We start from the raw sequence: 8,160 nt of genomic DNA, 5'->3' as shown, positions 1-8,160 counted from the left end.
CTGCCTGGCCCCAGATTGACACAGTGGGCATGAGTCTTAAAGCCTATCACATTCTAGTGAAATGTTCGGAGAAGGTTTCTGATTCCAAGTCAGAACAATCAGAGCCAATGAGATAGTCGAGAGAGCATTCTGCCTAAGAAATGCTGCCTAAGAAATGATATTCTTACCCTCTGGACTCAACTAAACAATTGGTTTTCATGGAGCTACTAACAGTCATCCTACCACCAAGAGGGGAGAGTAGAGCCAATACAGAGAAAAGTTCATTGGAGAATACAGAGCCTTGTTTTGATAAGATCATTAAGCACCTAGATACAGCCATGCCTGAAGCCTATGGCTTGAATTGTAAGAGTCATAAATTACCGTTTGTCTTAACCGTTTTGACTTCAATTTCTGTAACGTGCAACTAAAGGAGTTTTGACAAATTTAGACACACAAATAGATGTGAAAACACAGGGGGGCTAAAATCTCTTAGATTACCATTGATTCACTTATTTAACAAATACAAAGTGCCTAGGTTTATCAAGCATTCTGCAGAGGTAAAATATACAGCCCCTGTCTTCAGAAATTAGCGGGGTCATTTTAGAAAAATATTGCTCAAGCCTTCCAAGTGATGCATTTTTATAACAAAATCAATAAATCAAGTGTTGCTGCTTAACTAGAAAGAAAGAAAGAAAGAAAGAAAGAAAGAAAGAAAGAAAGAAAGAATTTAAATGAAGATTTGAACTCTCAGATACCCTACCCTAATACTACAAATCTCTGTCCAAACTCATGTGTTTAAGAAATCAGTTTGCTTTATCTTTATAACTCTGCTTAATCTCTATCTCAAGCCTCATTCCTTTGGCTTGAAGGTCCTAGGCTCTTCCCTACACCCACCCCCAAGGTGTGGTAAGGTTCCACTGGTTTTTCATTGTGCCAATTCACTGAGGAAGATGAAGGGCACACAGTGCCCTCTGCCTGGTGGTCCATGTTCACCGATGCAGATAGAGGGCAGATGAAGCTTTCTTTGCTAAAGGTCATTAGCCCCTTCAGGTGTGTGGCAGACACTGCTAGTTGCTTTCCACTTCAGCTAGATACAGCCATGTGACTAAGTTCTAAGGAGATGTCAATAGATGTATTACAAGCAACTTCTGCAGTAGATCTTTCAAAAGCAGTTGTTTTGCTTGGGAGAAGCATTCTTTCAATCTTCCTGCGACCAAGAATTCAGATGTGATGGCTGGTGCCCTGGTAGCCACTTTGGAATTTGAGGCAACCTTGAGAAAGGAAACCATAAAGTGAGGATAAAGGAACAAAAAGATAGATGTCCCTGATTGCCTTGTGTCACTGGCACACCAGCTCTGGACTACTTGCCTCCAGTCTTCTCTGTTTTTTAACCCATGTTGCAAGCAGCTCAAGCCACAAAATTAGGAGAGGGTGGTCTCTGTTGCTTGCAGGCATTATGCAATTCCTGTTTCAAAATCTCCTAGCTCTCTCTGCTGCTCTTCCAGTTCAGAGACCCAGGGACCTAAGCAAGGGCCCCTTTCTAAGTTTGGGGAAAAGCCCTCTGTGGTCAAACCCTGCTTCTCCTGAATGGGTTCAGGATGCTGAAAGTGGGAGAGAGGAAAAGGAGAGTGTGCCCCAAACCCACCCCAAGGCAAGGAACACAGAGCCAACTCCCTGCTTAATGGGGGAAGGGGAGAGACACCAGGAGACAAAAAGAAAACATCACACATCTCAAAAGCATGATCCAACACACTGTTTCTGAGAAGGTTTTTGCCAACCGTGCTTCCGCCTTCCTCTGGAAACATTAATATTTCCTTCTCTTGCTTTTTACCCTAGCAACAACTTGTGCAAGATAAACACTTCTACAAAGAGGTGTAAGTTTCCATCTAATACACGCTGCCAATTGAGAAATTCATAATACATGAAAGCAACCTTGAAGGCCATGAAATCAGATGGATCTGGAGGAATACCATCAGACTTGTTGCGAAGAAAAACAGTTGTCAGGATGATCTTTGAAGTCAAGAAAATAACGAAAGGAAGTGAACACGGTCTAAGAAAATTAAAACGGATTATCTCCCTGAAAATGGGATGCTTAAATATGCTAACACACGCAGAAGTGGGTCCTCTGCCTGGCCCCCCAGGGCCCTGCAAATGATGATATGTGCTTTGTTTTAGGAAACCTGCTGAAAGAGCGGACCTTTGCCGGCCGACTCCATCTTGTTCTGTGTCCTCCACCTTGAGTGATTAGGTGCCCGACATGGCCCCCTTTCTGGGAAAATCACAGAAACCTCAGACCACGCCTCCTCCCCTTGAGTAACCTCCCGCTCACCCGTTCAAACTTCCCAATCAAAACAAAACCAGCGACCTGCCTAACAGGACTCCGACCCTTCCCCAGCCAATCGGCTGAGGCCACGACCCTTCCCCAGCCAATCGGCTAAGGCCACAACCATTACCTCACCAACTGCCCCTAGACCCCTGTAAAACCTTTGTGCTTTTGAAACTCGCTGGCTCTCTCTGGCATCTCACCACTGCATCGGTGCAGGTAGGGGATTGAGCTCGAGCTAGCTCGAATAAAGGCTCTTTGCTTTTGCATCGGACTCGGCTCCCTGGTGGTCTTTAGGGATCGCGAATTCTGGGCATAACGCTGCCTTGGTTTGGAAGTGTTTTTAAATGATTAAGGAGCAGAGATGTGCAGGGTAAGAAAAGAAGCGACTAAAGTTCTCTATTTCATTGGGAATCCGGCCCGACTTAAAAGTCCTGTTGCGCTGCTAATCAAAGTATGAAATACAGAGAGAGCTTGAAAACAGCATTAATCATTAATCTGGGGAAGTGCTTACGGTTATGAATTCTTCAAGAGTTTCGAAAAACTTGCAGCACTTTTCCAGATAATACTCGGGAGGCTGTGTGTTTTTATTTTTCTTTTCCTCAAGTCCCTTGTGAAGAGATAACCAAAAATAGTGTCAGGGTCAAGCTGGTGGGGGGCGGTGGGGGGCGTAGAATGAGCTATCCCTTCACAAACTGCTCCGGAAAACAACATACAATGTAAGTAATTTGTTTTTAAGTAACTAGCAAGGCATGGTGATTTCTTACCTGGGGCTTCAGTAAATGCCAGGTCGCTGGAAGCTGTTATATGGACATAAAGGCATTACTTTGCCATTCACTAATGTGAGTTCAATCAGTGTGTGTGCCTCTTCAGGAAGTCCCTGTTGTGCATTTATTTTCCTTGGTGCCATCATTCCGAAATCGGTAGTTAACCAAATGCAGGTTTCGCTTTTAGCTCCTTTCGGGTTTGTTTTTTTTTTTTTTTTTTTAATGTTTATTTATCTTTGAGCGAGAGAGGGAGCGCCTTCGAGAGCCGGGGAGGGGCAGAGAGCGAGGTGGGGCAGAGGATCCAAAGCAGGCTGCATGCTGACAGCAGAGAGCCCGATGCGGGGCTTGAACTCACCAACCATCAGATCATGACCTGAGCCGAAGTCTCAAGCTTAACCAACTGAGCCACCCAGGTGCCCCTAGCTCATTTCAGTTTTGTAGCAGCATTAAAAAACAAACAGAAAAAAAAAAAAAAAAAACAGGAAAGGAAGAATAAAGTTCGAATGAATAAATGTCAATCTTCTCAAGAAGAAACTATAGATTAATAATATATTACTATTTCCAAGGGAGTACATAGAGTTCATATGTTTCATCTGTCAGTCTCCTGTTTTTCAGTAACTGTTTTGGCTCCATGTCTGAAGTAGGAATCAGTCGCTAACGTTTTTCAGACTAACGTTCCCATGAAGCCACAAAGCTGCCCTCAGATGTGACGGGATGGGGCACAAACCAGTCTCTGCCAGGTTACAAGCACCCTGCACTTCTTACTTGCCCAGGGTAGCAAATGCCTTTGAACCACACTCCTTCCGCCTGGGTCAGCGATGCTCAAAACAGTGGGGAGAGGAAGGGAGGCAGGGTGGGAAAGTCACTTCAGAGTCTAATTTCATTTGTACACTTCAGAAAGAGCAGTGGAGATGTGACAACCATCTGATGATTTCGATCTGGATAAACAGCTCCGAAGGGACAGGGCTGAAAACAGCGGTTCTCAAAATGTGGTCCCTGGACCGAAGGCACCATCACCATCACCTGAGAACTTGCTAGAAATGCAAATCCTGGCTCCAGGCCAGAGCTACTGAACCTGACACTCTGGGGGTGAGTCTCAGCAAGTCCACCTGGTGATTCTAAGGCATAAGACTGAGACCCTGACTCAAGGTGTCCCTGAGGCAATCTGGCATGGCCTCCATAGGCTGCCTGAACTTGGAAAAGTCCCTTCACCCCTCTAAGGGTTAATTTCTTGAGATGTTAGAAAAAGGATAATGAGTGCTCTTCAAGATGGCAAGGACATGAGAAACAAGGAGGACCGAGAGACTGTCACAGGCCAGAGGAGCCTGGGGAACATGATGGTAACATGCAGCATGGTACCTGGATGGGATTCCGGAACAGGTGGAGGACAGCCAGACACTGAATGTTTGTGTCCCCCTCAAATTCGCATGTTGCATCCTGCCCCCTAAAGTGATAGTATCAAGGGGTGGGGTCTTTGGGAGCTCCCCAAAATGGGACTTCCCTGATAAAAGAGACCCCAGAGAGAGACCTCGTCCCTTCCCATCAGTGAGGACATAGCAACACCATCTATGAACCAGAAAGCAGGCCCTCCCCAGATACCAAATCTACCAACCCCTTGATCTTGCCTTCCAGCCTCCAGAGCGGTGAGCGATACATGCCTTTTGTTTGAACCCCTCACACCCCAGCCTTTTTATGATAGCATCCCAAATGGACTAAGACAAGGACATTAATGGGAGAACTGGTCCACACAAAGACCTAACAAGGTCAGTTCCTTCATTTTAACCAATGCACCCCAGTGAGGTAAGAGATGGCCAATGGGGAAAAGCGAGGGGGGTCCTGAAATCTCTGTTCTACCTTTGCAACTTTTCTCTAAATCTGAAACTATCCTAAAATTTGAAGCTTATTGAAAAAAAATAGAATGTTACCTAACTTTCAGACATCTTGTGATGAGTGTAGGTAATACCTAAGTAAATGCTCAGACACAGTAGACCAGTGGATGTCCAGGGAAGAGGGGGGATCGAACCAGCTTCGCCCTGGGGCTGCAGAAAGTTTCTCCCTCCCCACCCCGGCTTTCCAAGGAATATCACTGTGGGGAACAGAGTAGGCACGGCACCTTTTCCTCTCACCCTGACCTCCTTTGTCCTTTCTCTCCCTCCAGCCAAGCCCCCTCCCGGGAAGAGCACAGCCAAAGCCTTCCCACACAACGCGTGGTGACTTTTGAGTAGCTTGGACCAAGATTTATTGTCAACAGCCCAGTCGGTAACAGCTGTTTGCATTCCTCAGCCCCTCCATTGCCTCCTGAATGTCAAGTCTCTTAGCTGAAAAAGCATCCTTCATTTGGCTATGCCTGCTCGAAAGAATTACTTTTGCATGGTATGATCTGCTCAGCTATACCCATCTTCCACATCCAGTCCTCCCAAGCCAGACACGAATACAAAAGAAACGGAAGATTAATTTTAGATAGTACGTGGCTCAAGCCAATTAACTCAGCGCACACTGGATGGTCCCTAATCGCTCTTCTAGCGAGTGGAGGCTCTGCATTTCCCTTCTTACTGCCTTCTGGCCTCTCTTTGTAAATACATACTAGTCAGAATTGAATCTGTCTCATTGCACTTCCCTTTTGGAGCCTGGCTCTCGGAGCCACTTTGTTTTTTTCCCTTTTGCAACTGCGTTTCATAGAGTTGACCCTTGTTCCTCATTTGTAATCTTTCCTAGGTGGACTAGCTGAATAAATTCAACACCCACAAGGGGGACATTTGTCACCGAAAGGTGACAGCTAAAGCATCGCCACAGTGAAAACGCAGCGGGGCGGGGGGGGGGGGGGGGTGGGGGGGGTGGGGAGGGGACAAAGAAGACCCGAGGGCCTTTGCTTCCCCATCAAAAGAACAGTGAGGCACCTTAAAGAATCCATGGTTGGGGGTTGTGGTTGCATGAAGCTGACAACATCACCTGCTTTTTTTTTTCTTTTTTTTTTTTTCTCCTGCAGTTTTGTCTGGTTTGGTTTTGGTTGGATTTTTCATACATCTGTTGTGACTGTGCTACCCTAAGCAAAAATGTATGCCCAACGCACACACTGATTTATCACTGGGCCACATTAAATATGATCTCTAGTCTATCCCCTGCCAGACGTCTTTCCCTCCCCTCGTCTTGCCCCTCACCGCTGGGCTCTCTTTAAAGGGAATGAAAACACGTGGAGGCACAGCCAAGGATTTCAGCTGGGAATGGCCCAGCGTCTGTGCACGGATGTGTCGATCTACCCAGCATGAAGTTTCCAGCAAAGTTCAGCAAAAAGCGACACGTCTGAACTGAGGATTTAGACTCAGGGGCTGGCGGTATTGGCATTTCCATCTATGATGAAAAAGCAAGGGGGTTACAGAGCAAAATGTTCTCATCCTCTCAGCCCCCCTGCTGCTGGGACCACGTCTGTCCTGTTTCCCCAACAGCTGGCACAGGGCCAGGCACTGAGTAGTGTCGTGATAACAGCCCACGTGTGCTGAGCCACATCCAAGCCTTTGGTTGGTTCAACTGCTCCTCAGGGAACAACCCCTGACAACTCTAAAAGGTAGACACTCCTGTTATTGCCCAGGAAGGTGGAAGGAAATTGAAGCCCAGAGAGGCTACAGACATCTCCTAGAAACACACAGCTGGGGTGATGGTTGCAGGATTCAAATTCAAGCAGTTCACCCACGGCTTTCCTCAGAAACCCTGCCTGTCCTGAGCTTTCAGTATGAGAGTCTCAAGCTGTGGCATAAACTGAGGTGAGGGCAGGGCAGGTAAATTCTCCAGCACGCTGGAAAGAAAACAAATCGATTTCTATACAAAGCAAGCATCAGACAAGGAAGCAAAATGTTGGCTTAAAAAGAATCTTTTCTCAAAAAAACAAAACAAAACAAAAAAAAAACTTTTGTTTGTTTGTTTCACCAATAGAACAAGAGGGAAATTAAAGCTGTACCAAAAGCCCAGGCTGGGTACAGTGATTACAGGGAACAGATGTTTTGGGTTTTGTTTTTTTTTTTTTTCTTTAGTATCAGATGAATTAATAGATAACCCACTATGGCATATTGCTCAAATGTCATGAGAGTAGGGAACAGTATTCTGTGTCCTCCTAAGCCTTTGTGCTGTTCTTTTTGCCAGGATTGCCTTTCTTTCTCTGCCATTTAATGAGCTTACTTTTGCCATGAACACCCAACTTAGACATGGCCTGCTCTACGGTTTTCTCCAACTCTCTCCTCTGCGTTTTCAAAAGACTCTGATTTTATCTTCTCTGTTGTATGCATCATGCTTCATAGTGCAGGGATTGCAAACTCCGATATCCTGCAGGACCAAGCATGAGTGAGCCAAAGGGGGTGAGTCCTACCTAGGACAGTAGGGAGCAGTGGGGTGTGGGGAGTGGACACAAAGCGCCCTCCTAAAGTGAGGAGCTACCAGTCAGCTCCAACTAAGCATCGCCATATGTACATACTTTTCCTGTATTAACAAATATTCTGAGTTTTGTTCAAGAGAAGCCAGCTGTGATGGTTAGTTTTGTGTGTCAACTTGACTGGGCTAAGGGATGCCCAGGGAGTGGGTAAAATGTCATTTCTGGGTGTGTCCATGAGGGTGTTTCTGGAAGAGATTAGCATTTGGATCAGTAGACTGAGTAAAGATCATACTCACCAATATGGTGGGCATCACCCAACCCACCAAGGCCCTAAGTAGGACATAAAGGTAGAGGAAGGATGGATTTGCTCTCTCTGCTTGAGCTGGGACATTGGCACTCCTGGCTCTAGAGTCCTTCAGACTCAGAGTGAGATTTGTACCGTTGACTCGCCTGGTTCTCTGGCTTTGGGTTTGGACTGAACTACCCCACCAGCTGCCCTGTACCAACAGCTTGCGGACAGCAGATTCCATAATCACATGAGCCAGTATCTCTTTGTAAACCTCTTTCTGTATATTTGCATACATATCCTATTGGTTCTGTTTCTCTGGAGAACCCTGACAAATACATCAATAATCCAAATTGTTGTGGGAAAAAGCCCTCAGTTTTTAAATATTGGCACCTAACTTTTTAAATGTTTTAAATACTGTGCAGGCTGCCAATAGCATCTCGCT

The 8,160-nt window shown here is 45.9% G+C and overlaps 1 long non-coding RNA gene across 3 annotated transcripts; it reads left to right on the top strand.

The window, feature by feature from the left end:
* Positions 1-2,071: 2,071 nt before the first annotated feature.
* LOC131501175 (uncharacterized) lies at positions 2,072-5,869 on the top strand. Of its 3 annotated transcripts, XR_009256673.1 has the most exons (6): positions 2,077-3,021; positions 3,685-3,880; positions 3,967-4,158; positions 4,702-4,832; positions 5,228-5,442; positions 5,785-5,869. It is a non-coding gene; the product is annotated as an uncharacterized LOC131501175 (long non-coding RNA). The 3 variants fall into 3 exon arrangements; XR_009256674.1 differs by lacking the exon at positions 5,785-5,869 and having other exon boundaries at positions 2,072-3,021; positions 4,702-4,869; positions 5,228-5,667; XR_009256672.1 differs by lacking the exon at positions 5,785-5,869 and having other exon boundaries at positions 2,078-3,021; positions 5,228-5,667.
* Positions 5,870-8,160: the final 2,291 nt, after the last annotated feature.

Source organism: Neofelis nebulosa, chromosome 18 (genome assembly GCF_028018385.1).
Source record: "Neofelis nebulosa isolate mNeoNeb1 chromosome 18, mNeoNeb1.pri, whole genome shotgun sequence".
In the NCBI taxonomy this organism is placed as follows: domain Eukaryota; kingdom Metazoa; phylum Chordata; class Mammalia; order Carnivora; family Felidae; genus Neofelis; species Neofelis nebulosa.
Note: the sequence above shows the minus strand (reverse complement) of the source record. Positions and strands in the feature narration are given on the sequence as shown.